At 37.6% G+C, this 15,606-nt stretch overlaps 3 pseudogenes; 2 read left to right on the top strand and 1 right to left on the bottom strand.

The window, feature by feature from the left end:
- Positions 1-699: 699 nt before the first annotated feature.
- LOC101976245 (ankyrin repeat domain-containing protein 33B pseudogene) lies at positions 700-1,544 on the top strand (annotated as a pseudogene).
- An 8,051-nt stretch (positions 1,545-9,595) lies between these two features.
- LOC101976527 (lysosomal cobalamin transport escort protein LMBD1 pseudogene) lies at positions 9,596-10,626 on the top strand (annotated as a pseudogene).
- A 62-nt stretch (positions 10,627-10,688) lies between these two features.
- On the bottom strand, positions 10,689-11,746 carry LOC101976806 (olfactory receptor 4F3/4F16/4F29-like; annotated as a pseudogene).
- Between the last annotated feature and the right edge of the window lie 3,860 nt (positions 11,747-15,606).

Below are 15,606 nucleotides of genomic sequence, written 5' to 3'. Positions count from 1 at the left end.
AGTTCTCCAACAATGAGTATTTGTTTTACTAATACTCATTTCTTCCCTGCTACTGTTTCCATGCTTTTCTACATATAAGATAAACTTGAGTCAGAGGGTAATATTTTTCAAACCTGGCATTTTTTTTACATTAATGATATGCAGGTCAGTTAAGGGGATGCCGCTATAAGGTATAATTCACATGGGCACAAGCTGGGATAATTCTGTGACTATCAACTGGTTGATGGTAATGAGATACATCCCAATTTCAGACAAGATAAAATGTGCAGAAAAGAATAGTCTGGCAGACACCCGTAGAAGCGCTACTGATGATTACTTCTACTCTCCTGAAGGCAAGGAGAAATGCAGCATGGCGAGCATGGACAGCGCCCCGGAGGACGTCCTGGAGGAGGCCACCTTTCTGTGCACCTGTGCCAAGGACGCAGGCCTCCTGCGGTCGCTTGTGCAGCAGGGTCCATGGGATACGCAGGTGCAGAGACAGACCGCAGTGGCCTGACCGGACTTTTGTTGCCTGCTATCACGGCTTTGTGGACACTCTGGTGGCCTTAGCAGAGTGCCCCCATACTGACGTTAATTGGCAAAGACAAGGAGGAGAACATGGCTGCACTGGCAGGACACCCCACCATCACCAACTACCTGTTGAACTATTTCTCTGGTCTTGATCTTGAAAGGAGGAATGTGTTCAGCTTCACCCCCCTGATGAAAGCCACAATGCAGGGCTGAACAGAGAGTGTCAGAGCCCTGATGCTGGAAGGAGCAGATGTGATGGGATGTCCCCTCAGAAGTGGGCTGCTTACCCTGGCTGGGTGGAGGCCGAGACCCTCCTCTGCACAGTTTTGGAAAAAGTACAGGCTAGAACTGCTCCTGGCTTCTGAGGCAGTTCTGAAGCCTGCAACCTCCAAAAAATGCTTGCAGAGGGTCACTGAGTTTGTGTGGTCCATGATGACCTCATACTCCAGCCTGGGCCTGGAGGATGGGGGGCATCCTTGACCAGCTGGATAGGATGACCACCAGCTTTTATAGTCCATTTATGACCATCATCTGCCAAACTGTGTGCCCTGAGGACATTTCCTGTGTGGGGAAAAAGGCAGCAGGCAGTAAGGAAATCCTGGCAGCTAGGGGGGATCAAGATACCCTTACCCAAGAGGGATGAGGAGGAAGGTGCTGAACAATATTGGACTTCTGAGGCCATGAAGGAGGTTGCAAGAGTCAGCCCCCCATCTCCCTACTTGCCAGGGCCCCAGGGGTCAACCTCTGCCTAGTGGAAGGCCAGCCTCCTGCCCCTGAAACTCCTGCATCAGAGAAGCAAGTGACCAGGTGTGGTGGTCCTCAGCATCCACATCAGCAAGGTGCAGGTACCCACCTTCCAGGGGGAGAGAATAGTCCTCAAGGGCAGCACCAAGGAGAGAAACCATCTGCAGATCACCAAGTGGCAGTAGAAGGAGGCCAAGGAAGAAAAGAGGAAGGCAGAAGAGGCAGAGAGGAAGCACCAGGCAGAAGCACAGAAGGAAAGGTGGGCACCACGCTGGAGGAAAAGAACGTGAGGAGGTCTGTTGAGCAGAGGTCCTGTGTCAGGGTAGCAGCTGTGGACATGGTGCAGAGCCCCAACTAGGAGGTGGGTGGGGTCACCACGGAAGAAGTTGAGACACACGGGGAGGGGAGATACACAGGGGAGGGGGCCTCAGGATGGGTGCACAGAGGATGCACAGGGCTCCTGCAGTGCACTCAGCCAGTGCTGGACAGCCTCTCCTATGACTTCCTCCCAGAACCTAGGAGGTGATGAAGCTGTTCCTAGCTGGGAATGACACAAACTGATTTGTCTAACACCCATTTCCCCTAGCAATCAAATAAACCTAGAGGGCAATTTACCAAAATGTCACCATTTATAGAACCTCAATTAAGAAATTTTAAAAAAATTAGTTTTTTTACATAATTTTGTATATTTTATCATTATTTACCAATCTGCATCATTTTACAGGCTATATGGCTCTTTGTATTTAAGGATGTTTTAATACATGTGTGCCCCAAGACCCTTGGGTTAGAATATTTTTGGTGGCTATTGAATACACACAGAATTCATGGGATTCTCTCTCGTTTTGCCATTGTTTTTGGCTTTTACCTTTCCATCTCATTGTGGGTGCACATTTGCACTATATTTTTCCTATTAATTTCATTAATTGATGCTGTGTATTTGTTTTTATTTGATGGAGGCATTGACTTTTACAACAAAACGATCAAGTAAGGAGTTCAGATTTTGGTCTGTCTTATTTTAAAGGTTTTTTTTAATACCTTTATTTTTATTTATTTATTTTTATGTGGTGCTGAGGATTGAACCCAGGGCCTCATGCATGCTAGGTTAATGCTCTACCACTAAGCCACAACCCCAGCCCATCAGTGTGACTTATTTTAAATCTCCCTTGGCCATACAGTACTACTAATAAAAACGTTATCAAGTTATTATGAAATAATGCTTAAATAAACATGCATTTCATGCTACACTAATTTTAAACAGGGGCTTTGGATAAACTACCTAGGAAAGAAATCTTTAACCATAAGACAAAATTTTGTTTTAATAAGAGGAATAATTTAAAAAAATGATTAGTAGAAATATGAAATTAAGTCATATGCCCTTAGATAAAGCAAATCTGTATATCTTTAAAATGTAAAAATGATGCAAAAAGGATGAGAAAACCAGAGTGATGAAGTTGCTGAAGTGGGTAGAAGGGTGATTTTTAGAAGCAAGTGGTTAGAATTGAGTATTAAGTAAGCTGTTTTAGGCAAATTTCTAGGAGTATTCGGCACTTTCAGGGCAGCCCTCTCTCCCAGGCTCAAGTGGAGTTTGCTTCCATTTTTCCTTTGATGATTGTCCCTGATGTTCAGTTCATCCTCATGCTTTATAAAATTTCCAGGATGTGGGGTCTTTGGCAGGACCCAGATGTAGATTTGCCTGGTCCTGAGCTCTCAGTGAAGTTTTCTATCTATGCGATTATCTCCAAAGCATGAGAAATTCTTACTGGATTTTAAAGTATCTGTCACATATGCACTTTATTTAATATTAATTTCAATACTAGGAACCATGGGTTTAAACTAGTGTACACTGTTTGGAATCTCTTTACAATAACCCTGGATTCGTGCTGACCTGTACCTGTCTGTCTCATAATGCAGGCAGGGGCTGGTGCTCTGTTCTCTTTGCTGTTTCCTACTGGCACCTTTGGATGTGGAGCTCCCAGGGATCTCCCACTATCCCCTCTCCACTTAACAGATCATAAGGCTGCACCCAGGCTGATGGAGAGACTGCTGAGATAAAAAAATACTATGTTGCAAAATCAGATTTTAGCACAATTCTCCTTAATCCAAGAAAGGCACCAAGATGAATACCACAGAATCCTAGACCCACCTTTAGAACTACTGATGTTTGTTAGTTGTGGAACACTTCTATGGGTTAAAAGTTGAGTTTGGCCACATCTCCTTGGAGAAGAGGGCTGCAGAGGACCTCTGTTATCTTTGGAGGTTGACTTTTCTGTGTCCCTGGCATTGTGGCATCTTCATACCATGTCTGTGAAATCTGTAGCTTCACCTAGCTTGCCACAAGCCCCCTCCTCATCAGCCGAGGGCCCAGCCACAAAGTGCCAAATGGCCCACCTGGAAGGTTGTCAACATTTCTCACCCTTACCTCTAATGCAGAGACTGCTTCTGTGTTGGTCTAGGGGAGCTGAACCTCAGTGTTTGAGTTCCCAGGAGACTACAGTTCAGCCTCTGTTGAGATCTGCAGCTTCTCCTCTCACTGACTTGGAGATTGATCTTCCTGGACACCCATTCTGAGATCCCACAAAAAGCTCCAACTTTGTAAGAATATCTAATTGCCATTGGAACAGCCAGTGTTAGGCAGCTTCTGCTCTGGCTAATTTGGCATCTGGCTGCCAGCATATTGTTCAATAATCCTGCCTGTTAAGCAACATGGTACATGGGCACTGGCAAGAGAGAGAGAGGGCAAGCTGGGGCCAGGGAAGGGACAGATACAATCCAAGGTCACACCGCCAGAAACCTACCTCCACCAACATTACCTACCTACCCAGTAGTCTAAATCATTAATCCATCAAAATCAATTAATACACTGTTGAGGTTACAAATTAAATGAACAAATTAATCCCTTCATAAAAGCCCCAGCTCTGATCTTGCTATATTCGGGGCCATACTTCCAATACATGAGTTTAATCTGGGCATTCAGGTTAACACAATTTCATTAAAAAAATAAAATAACTACAAAAAAATTGTCTTCGTATTATGATTTTTTTTCTTTTACAGTGGTACTAACATAGCAATTCTGAAACAAATGCATGTGAATCATATAATTAATCCAATAAATAAATATATTTATTTATTGGATTAATTATATGGTTATATTAATATAACCCAGGTTATCACTATGAAAGGAGAGAGATACTGATATGGAATAGAAGGCAAGATGCTCACTGGGTTGAATTAGCATTGGTGTTCAAATCAAACTCTCTCTCTTTCATAGTATTTATATAATATATATGTTACCTATATAACATACTACATATATTATATACATAGGTATATACATTTATATACATATATATTTATATTGAACATTAAGAGTGCTAATAACAGAGGAAAGTCATAAATATGCTTCCTGATGCATGAACAAAAACCCCCTATAAACAGAAACAAACGTGTATAGTCAAACCTCTGGAGCCAAGTGCCTTTTGGATAAATGTTTTCAACAAAAAAATTAAGGGAAAGAAAAATGGAAAGAATCCCATATATAGGAAGAGATTTTTAAAATGAATCAGATGAAAAAAATGAACAAACTAAATAAGAATGTTTTAGAATGCACACTAAGAAGAATAAGCTGAAAAATTGAAAAGATATTTTAATTGTATAATCAGGATCATAGTTACTTTTAAGGGGAAGAGCAGTTAGATTGGAACTGGAAAGAGAAACATTGAGGATTTTTGGGAATGGCTAGTAAATTCTCTCTTGACTTGAGTAATGATTACAGGGGTGCTTACTTTATTAAAAATATTCATTTTTATGCTGTCTCTGTACTATGTTTTATTTTGCAACTTTAAAATAATAAATAAATAAATAAAAATAGAAACCTGGTTAAAAAAAAGTGGCACAAAACCTCTAACCACCATTTGTCTACAGGCCAGCATTCACTCTCACTGCCAGAATCAGATCCCATCAGTGCTCTCACATTGTTAACACTGAAACAATAAAAAGGAGAAAATTTGTTCTCTGACACAGGGCATAGGCAACTTTATCTTCAGGGAGTCAGAACTTGGAAAGTTTTACTCTGTTGCATAATATTCTCCTGTGTAAAGAATTACACAAGATGCTGCTATTGTAAAGGTAGTTAATTAAGAGCACTAATTGAGCTTGGGTAGTGATCAAGAGGAACTTCAGAAACCTGATACTGCCAGATAGAAATCACTGTGTTTTGGCAATTGTCTTCTAGAGTCTTGCTGGTTTTCCCGAGGTAACTAAGGAGAAAGGTAGCTAATGGGTCACTTGGGGATGACATCTATTTCTGCAAATTATCATTTCTTACTCCTCAGAATTTTTTTTTGTCATGAAGCCAAATAATAAGGAAAGCAAATTATAACTGGAAAAAAATAGGAAGAAAAAATTGACTGAACAATTTTATGCTTTTGAAACTAGCTCTACATTAAGAATAGAAACCACAGCCTCAATTCAAACACTTAAGTTGAAGCTGCTGTCAAAACAATCTGTTGCTTTGTGTACCTACTTATCAACTATTTCATGGCAAATAAGAAAAACGCAATGGGATAAATAAATCAAAGTCACAAAATTCTAGATGGAAGAACTATTCATGATCAGTTTGTCCACAAAAATATTAATTGGCAATGATATAAAGCATGAATATCAATGTCTTAGAAATGTTAGTTTTAGTCTGAGCAGAGCCATCCAAATATTAACTTTCTGTAGTTACAGTTTTAAAGGAAAATGTTGGATTCAGAAAAACTTAAAATGGTTCATGAGAATATAATGAGTGAAAAAACACTGAGTGTAAATATAAATTAAAAGGTAACAAATATCTAATATTCAGACATACCCAACAAGGGGAGATGACTGGATAATTATTTAAGCCTGTGGTTTAAAATAAAAGCAAATATGGTGTTTAATATTCATTGACTGTGAAAAGCAGTATATTTTCCACTTAATATTTGCCCTAACCCTAAAATTGGTGAACCAGCATTTGACAGCAGAAAATCTGATCTGGAGCCTGCACATGTAACCAGTTTTGTTCATACTTGCCCCCTGTGCATTTTTGTGTACTTACATATTCATAGAGAGACAGAGACCCAGTGAACCAGACAGAGACAGGACTGCAGATAAAAATGCCTAAAGATTTATGGAGTTCATTTATACTCCAGAATAATTATGTAATTAAAACAGGTTTTTCTCAACCATCTATATAAAAAAGAATAAACCTAAGGATATTGTGTATCAAATCAGTGCCCCTCTGATAGAGATTAATTTGACAAATATTTACTGAGTGGCTAAAGGGAACTAGAAACTGTGCTGGGTGCTAAAGATACAAAGATGAGTAAGGAGTCTCTTGGCTCTGGAAACTCTACCTAATGGAGGTTAGACATGTAAAGAGGGTAAAAAAATCTAGTAAGTGGAAAACTAAATAAAGAGATAAAACTTATTGAAGACCACAGAGGAATGGGTTCTTGGAAGTCTTCCAAAGGCAATGATGGTCTAAGGTGAATCTTGAAAGTGAGAAAAAGAATTGAATTGTGTGAGCTTTTCAAACAAAAAGAAAGAACTTGAGCACATGCAAGGGAGAAAAAAATAAAGGGGTACCTAGGGGCTTATACAGTTTGTATCACTACCACGTGGTTTGGAGACTATCAGCAGTAATGCTTTTAGCCTTGAAATGTATTGTATCAGTTATTATGTCTAAGTAAACATTGTGTGTGTGTGTGTGTGTGTGTGTGTGTGTGTGTGATGCTTAGGTTTGAATAAATGGCCTCATGCATGCAAGATATCACTCTACTAACTGAGCTATAACCCCAGCCCCTGAGTGAGCATTTTTGTAGATAAAAAACACTGAAGCTTCTTTTGTTGCATCCCATATATTTTTATATCTTGTTTATTCACTTTCATTTACATCATTTTTTAAAAAATTTTCCTTCTAACTTCTTTTTTTTATGTAATAGTTGTCCAGGAGCATATTTGTAAATATTTCATAATTTCTTCAATTGTCGATCTCTAGTTGTATATTATTATGGTTGGAAGAGTTATCAGTGTGATTTCAAGCTTCTTATATTAGTTTAGACTTGTTTGTGTCACAACTTGTGATCCAGCCTGGAAAATGTCCTCTGTGCTCTTATGAAAAAAAAAAATATGTGCATTCTGTTGATGTTGGAAGAAGGGTTCTGTACAGGTCTGATAGGTCTAGTTTGAAATCTAGTGTTTTCCTAACTGATTTTCTGTCTGGATGACATGCCATTATTGAAAATGGGATATTAAAATTCCCTATTATTGAGCCAGGCGCAGGGGCACACACCAATAACCCCAGCAGCTTGGGAGGCTGAGGGAGGATTATGAGTTCAAAGCCAGCCTCAGCAACTTACCAAGGCCCTAGGAAACTCAGTGAAACCTAAATAAAACACACAAAAAAGGTCTGGAGATGTGGCTCAGTGGTTAAGTGGCCCTGGGTTCATTCCCCAGGACAAAAAGAAAAAAGAAAATTTCCTATTATTTTTGTGTTGCAGTCTATTATCCCTGGGGTATAAAGTTCAATATATGCAAATTGATAAATGAATAAATGTTATTCACCACATTAGCAGAGTGAAAGACAAAAACATATGCTTATTTCAATAAATGCAGAAAAAGCATTTGACAAAATTCAACATCCTGTCAACAAATTAGGCATAGAGTTAATGTACTATAATATGATAAAGGCCACATATGACAAGCCCATGGCTAACATCATAACCATTGGTGAAAAGCTGAAAGTTTGTCCTCTAAATCAGGAACAAGACGAGGGCACCCACTCTCCCCATTTCTATTCAACATAGTACTACAGCAAGTAAATAAGAGAAATAGATAAAGGACTTCCAATCATAAAGCATGAAGTAAGACAGTGTCAGCTTGCTGATAGGATGATCTTAAGTGTAGAAAACTTCTAAATCTCCAACAAAAAAAATTGTTAGAACTCATAACCAAATTCACTCAGGCCACAGAATTCAAAAGCAACATAGAGGGGCTGGGATTGTGGCTCAGTGGTAGAGTGCTCACCTAGCACATGTGAGGCCCTGGGTTCGATCCTCAGCAACACATAAAAATAAATAAAAACAAAAGTATTGTGTCCAACTACAACTAAAGAAAAATAAAATTAAAATTAGAAAAAAACAACATACAAAAAAATTAGCGTTTCTTTACACTAACAATGAACTATCTGAAAAATAATTTAAGAAATTATTGTCTTTCACAATAACATAAAAAAATTAACTAGGAGCAAATTTAATCAAAGTAGTGAAAGATCTATATACTGAAAACTACAAAATAGGTGATTAAAGAAATTATAGACAACATAAATAAATAGTAATATATTCCATGATCATGATTAAGAAGAATCAATAGTCTTAGAATGCCCATGTTACCAAATATACAGTGTCAGTGAGATAGATATGAAATTTTCAATGTCATTCTTCAACAAAAGAGCCCAATGAACCAAAGGAATCTCAAGCAAAGAGAACAAAAGAAGAATGACGTCAAACTTATTACAAAAATATACAAATCAAAATAGCTCCATACTGTTATGAAAACATAAAAGTCAATGAATGAAAGAAAAAAACAAACAGAAATCTCAGACTTGAGTTAACACTTTTGATTCTGGACAATGATAGCAAGAATATATATAGAAAAGATAGTCTCACCCGCAAATGGTATTGGAATAGCTGGAAATGCAGATGTATAAGAATAAAATTTGATACTTAACTCATACTAGATATGGAAATAAACTCAAAATGGATTAAAGACGTAAATGCAAGCCCTGAAACTATAAAGCTTCTAGATGAAAACATAGGGTAAGCACCGCAATATTTTTGGGATGATGCTTTCCTGAATATGAACCAAAAAGCATCAGCAATGAAAACAAAAACAAAATTTTATCAAACTAAAATATTTTCACAGCAAAAGAAACAAGAGGATGAAGATCCAACCCAGTGCCTAAAGAAATTATTTGCAAATATTTGCATCTGAAAAGAGGCTAATACCTAAAAATATAAAGAAACACTCTTCATTAAGGCTGCAGAATTCAAAAGTAACATACAGGGACTGGGGTTGTGGCTCAGCAGTAGAGTGTTCACCTAGCGAAGGAAACAAATAATCCAATGCAAAACTGGGCAAAGAACTTAGATAGTTCTCAAAAGAAAACATACAAATGGACAACAGATATATGAAAAAATGTTCATCATCACTAAGTATCAGGAGACTTTGGATTAGGCAGAGGGGAGTGAAGGGAGGGGGAGGAGCATGAGGGTAGGAAGGATAGTAGACTGAATCAGACATTATTACCCTATGTGCATATATGACTAAGGTAAGCAGTTGTAGGTTAGCTGCACTGTATTTTCCCATTAGTTCTCTGATCCGAATTGGAATGTTGGCAGCTATGATTCACACAGCCTATGGCATGTCAGCACTACCTTAAATCTGATAACAGGTGCTGGAATTGTGGTGCTCATGAACCTTCAGAAGATGATAAAGAAGTGGAGCAAAATATTCAGAACATTAATTCAAAAAGTAAAGTTGGTAGACCTTTACCAGCACAGGAGTCAAAAGCAATTTGAAGAAAGTTTATGAACAGGTAGGAGAAGAATTCATTGAAAACAGCTGGTCAACAAAATTTTGTGGTGCTCTGTGTTCCCTGAAGATCATCTGGGAAATATTTTTCATCTTGGTTGCATTGCTCTTTGTAACTTTTCTCTTCCTGTCAAATTTAAATTGGAATAGATTCTGGTTTTATAATTTTTGCAGCTCACCCAAGTAATCCACTGACTATGTTTTTGCCTTTACTCATATTCTCTCTTGTAGATATTCTTATAACGATTATTATTATGCACTTTATGTTTACTTTAATGGCAGGAATTAGAAATTCTCCAGATGGCCTTTTAAAATTACATTATATAAAATCAGAAGAAATAAAAGTGGACCTCAAGCACTCGTATTTCTTGGTATTATACTTCTACTTATTGTCCTTCATACTAGATACTTGATGTATAATCTTGTCCCCCAGTATGTTGTGTAGGGAAGCCAAAGTACTAAACAGAGAGCAATGCAACTTCTAACGACCCTCTGTGCCAAAGAGAGGTGATGCAGATGCCCTGAAGATCAGTGTACTGTTATCCAGACATACCTATTCCTTCACAAGTTCTGGATTTTCAGTGCTGCATACTATTTCAGTAATTGGGTCTTTCTTGGGATATTTTTGATTGCATTAACTGTATACAGTTGTAAAGGGAAGGAGTAGATGAAGATTCAGACCTAAGTGATGAGAAGCCCTCTTTTTTGTTTGACAGTCTTCTAAAAGGTTTTATAAAGCTGATGTTTTTACAGATTTAAAGTTATACATTAGGATTATCTGGCTTCCATAAAAAATGAAAGCATGTCCATGAAAAGGAGCTCTATTTTTTATGTTTCTGAAGTATCATCCTTGAATCACAGATTAACATTTAAAATTGCTAAAATAATAGTGTGTAAATATGAAACCACTGGCTTTGTGAGGGAAGGTTTGTGGGACAATTTTTTTCTTTAAATGTATAATAGTGTTAAATCGACTTAAAAATCTTCCAGAATTAATATTCCCTTTTGTTGATTTTTTAAAATAATAACAAATCACTTGTAATGTTAAAAAAATATGTACAGTGGGTAATTACTACTATGTCCTGTGTCTGTGAATTAGAGTGTGGCCTTGTGTAAACAAACAGAGTTGGACCAAAGAACAAAATGACTACAGAAATGTGAGCTGAGAGAGTAGAGAGGGCCTTGGAGGCACCACCTGAGGAATGTTTCCAGACAGTGAACAGGATGAAGACACGGGAGATGAGAAGCATAAAGAGCCAACGCAGATAAACCCACTGTTGACAGTGACCATGAACTGCAATTTGTAGGTGTCTGCACAGGCCAATCTGAGAAGCAGAGGGAGGTCACAATAAAAGCTGTCCAATATATTAGGGCCAGAAAAGGGTCTGTTAATAAGAAATGCCAGTTGGAACAGTGAGTGAATAATGCCAAGGCCCAGGGCAGCAGCCAGAAACAAAATGCACATCCGTGGACTCATGATGGTCAGGTAGGGCAGAGGCTTGCATATGGCCACATGTCTGTCAAAGGCCATGGCCATGAGCAGCAGCATCTCCACACCACCAATGAGATGGATGAAGAAGATCTGAGTGATGCAGCCTCCAAAGGAGATGACTTTGTGCTTTCTGAAAAGATCATAAATCATCTTGGGAGTAGTGACAGAGCAGGCTCCCAAGTCAATGAAGGAGAGACGTGCTAGTAAGAAGAGCTTAGGGGAGTGTAAGTGAGGATCAGTGGTCACAGAAAACACAATGAGGATGTTGCCAGTCATGCTTGCCTCATAAAGCACAGAGGAGAACACCAAGAGAAGCTGGATCTCCCACGAACGAGCTAGTCCCAGAAACACAAACTCAGACACCACCAAGTGATTCCCTCCATCCATTGATCCAGCCAACTGGGCTGTGGCTAAATTTGTAAGACTTGAGAAAATGAGAAGGAAATTATGATTATGGGGATAACAATGTGCTAAAATCATTGCAGAGTTCTCATTGGGAATGAACAGTGTAGCATGAGCTAGTTATTCAAATGTACCAAAATAATAAAAGCAATATAATAACATCATAATGTGTAGGCTGCAACAGGATATAAACATGTCACCAACTCATTGTAATGTTCTCTCTGAAATTAACAAATTGGGCAAAACAAGATTCATGACTACACATGATGTTCACCAGGTATTTAAAACACTGTAGTGTTGACTTTTTCTCATTTCCAACATATTCCACGCTGCATTTATGCATATTCTCATAGTTGCCTTCCCTCTCCAGTTGACACAATTCTCTAACAGAATGTTTGGATAAGAGGAAAATATCATGATTAACAGAGGTGCCTGAGTCATGAATTGAGACTGAATTAAGATAAGCTGTAGATGGAGAGTATCGAGAGACCAGGATGTGATAAATTAGCCTTCAACTATAGGACAACACGGGAAATATGTGCACATTCACTTTCTTAAAAACATATTTTCTCATGTTCACTGCTATCTGGTGTCTCATGTTTCAACATGATCTTTCATTATGATATAACCCTCAATGGCTTCATATCCTCTAAGATTTCACAGGAAACCTGTTCTGCTCATCATGTCTTTCTCTAGACCTAATAAATGTGCACCTGGAGAATTTCACCTGAGTTTCTACTAAGAAACATGTTTAAAAAGCCTAAAGAGGATGTAGGATAGATCTTCATGAAGGTATTGGGAACTAGCTCTTGAAATAGCCATTAGTGTTAATTCCTCTGTGTCTCGGCCTCTTCTTGATATCAACTTTTAGGCCCCTTGGCATTCTTCACCTTGTGAAGTATTCAGCACCTCCACATAGTAAGTGACACTTGATAGTATTCTGGTTATATTGCCTAAATTTATGCAGATACAGGTGTTTTCTCTTTAAGAAAATTGGGAGTTTACACTTTAAACTTCATGATTATAAAGCGAGATGAATCTCAAATATTCATATGTCACTTTTGAGAAGGTTCCACGAACTTTCTTATTGACTTTATGTCACAGTAGTTATTTTTAAAGACTTTGGCCCTTATACACTGTGTGCTTGTCACACAGCTGTCTGCTCCCATTCAGAAATCCAGAAATAATTTCCAGATTTTCATCTCTTTCCTCTTCAGTCCTAAAAATATAAAAATTTATAGATGACTTTCATACATTATAACTACTGTGACCCTTAGGAAAACAAACTGACTAGACAGAGAGTTCTCCTGGTGTGGTGGAAAACAAGGAAAAGAAACCCTGGGGAGACTTTCAGGAGACTTTCATGGAAAGGCTAATAATGTAGTCCTTGAGATCAATCAGATCTGTTTTAAGTCCAGACTCCACTACTCAATGTCAAGAAGAACACAACAAAGTCATTAGACCTCTTGGGACTTCTCATTATTGAAATGGAGATAATATATCCCTGAAAAGTGTGTGTGGACTAAATGATATAAAATACATAAACATCAAATTTAGTACCTAGCACATAATACAGTAATTGGCATCCAATATTGAATACTAGGTACATGAATGATGTTCAAGTGTAGAAAATTATCCTCCTATTCTGACTTCTTGATTATTCTAAGGTATGGAAACTAGTCCCAGCTTTGGGCAAGCTTTTGATGTCTGCACTTGCTGCTAATCACTTATGTACATTTCCCACAAGATGATTTTGTTCCTATGTGGAGACACTAATCAAAGACTGCCTCAGGCATACAAAGAAGATTTGTCCTCTAAGTTGTGCCACGTCCACAATCTAAAGTCAGAAATTTCAATTTCCCCATATGAAAAGAAAAAACAGCTGTCTTTCCTGACCACTTCAACTAACATTGGCTATTTATTTTTGTCATTAGAAAAAAACAGGGAAAAAAGTACAAGGACCAGAATAGGTGCCTCAAGAGATTTCTGAAGCTATGACTATGCAGATGTAAATTTTTGTCGGCCTTCCAAGGCAAGGAAACCAAACTATAGGAAGGCAAGGAAACCAACTATATTTCATCTGCTCATGAAAAGAAACCTTCTGCCCTTTTGGTGTGACATGGAGTTCTTCATTTTCAATCTCAAGTTAAATTTCAAATGTGCAGAAAATAGGCAGCTTATGCCCATAAGAAAATCAGATTGCTTCTCAAGACCTAATTCTCTATCTCAGTTATGTCTCATTTCCATCCTTACCTTCTCATTAACTTATTTTGTTAATTTAAGGTGGATTTGTTTATTATGTTTATTAATTTAAGGTGGATATGTTTATTATATTAAAATGTTGCCCAAAGCCAATCCTTATCCAGCACACATGTGACTATACCTCAGAGCTGTGTGATGCATGTCATAGAAGTGGAACAGATTGTTTGCCGTAAGTAGAACTGAAAGAGAGAACTACAGTGATGACAGAAAGCAGTGTAGTGACGTGGCACTTGATTTATAGTCAAAAAAGATGATAAAATTACAATTCACAAATATAAGAGATAAAGAAATAATTTCAAGAGTTGAGTAAAATATTTTAAATATTGGTAAATTCAGTGTACGCTAGGTTAATGATGAAGCATACAGACTGTCTACATCATAGAAATTGTGTCTAAGAACAGAAGGAAATAAGATGAGTAAGATGGTTGAGATTCATTTTGCCTAACATTTGGAATATCTCTAACCTAGTTAAGAATTATGAAATAAATTTAGGAGGCCAATGAAGGCATGAGTGCACGGAATTGGTAATGAGACCAGTAACTAGGGGAAATCTTCCATCTACAAGTGATGAATCAAATGAAAGAAAGAGACCATAGAGCTAGGGAGACCTTAAAAGAATGCAGAATTTGAACAGATTTAAAAGATTATGCAGATGCACCAGGACCATGGGTTTAGCCATATGACTGTAGATGCAGAAAATAGAAATAATGAGAAGTAAAAGCCCAAAGGAATTGGTGGCAGATTAAAGTTGGAGTGAACACAGAGGAGAGCAAAGTCAGAAAATGACACCAACAATTGAGCATGAATAGATAGAACAATAGTAGATTTCTCTCTAAAAATATGAAAGTTGAATAAGAAATATGTGGAATGGGAGAAAATAGATGCATGTGTATTATAAGCCAATTGAACTTTAGGTACTGCTGAAATAAATTGATGGATGTCTGAGATAGGATATATTGAAAGAAATCGAGATACAAGATAAAACTGTTTATAATTCAATATAAAAGTAATAGAATGATTAAGAGTGAATAAGATCCCTGAATGAAATTATATGGAGGAAAAATTCAAAAAGCAAAGATACAAGTCTGAAAAAGATCTACATTAATAATGTGAAAGGAGGTAAAGAGGCAAAGGTAATAGGAAGAACAATTACAGAAGTAGAAGGATAACCAGTGGTGGGCTAAAAATAAGGCAAAAAAAAGAGCATATCAAGAATTAAAGAGTATAAGGGAGAACAAAAAAGGGGAGGAGAAAGATTTGGTACAATCAGTAAAGAAGGATCCTAGGGTACAGGAGAATACATATAAGAAAATTAAGATTTACAATATATTTACATAAAATTTTCTACATTGTAAATGGGCAGTTTGGGCCTGGTGTATTGTGGGCAGATATAAGTGTCAAATGAATTAATTAAAGAGTGAGAAGTATAAGGAACATGATAAAATTATCAAAGAATGAATACATTAAAAGTTTCCATTGGAGGATGGAGTTGGAGAACATCATGCTAAGCGAAGTAAGCCAATCCCAAGGGGAAAAAAGGCAAAATATATTCTCTAATAAGTGGATGCTGATACATAATAGGG

This window comes from Ictidomys tridecemlineatus, chromosome 11, assembly GCF_052094955.1.
Source record: "Ictidomys tridecemlineatus isolate mIctTri1 chromosome 11, mIctTri1.hap1, whole genome shotgun sequence".
Classification (NCBI taxonomy): domain Eukaryota; kingdom Metazoa; phylum Chordata; class Mammalia; order Rodentia; family Sciuridae; genus Ictidomys; species Ictidomys tridecemlineatus.
This window is presented reverse-complemented; position numbering and strand designations above follow the sequence as displayed.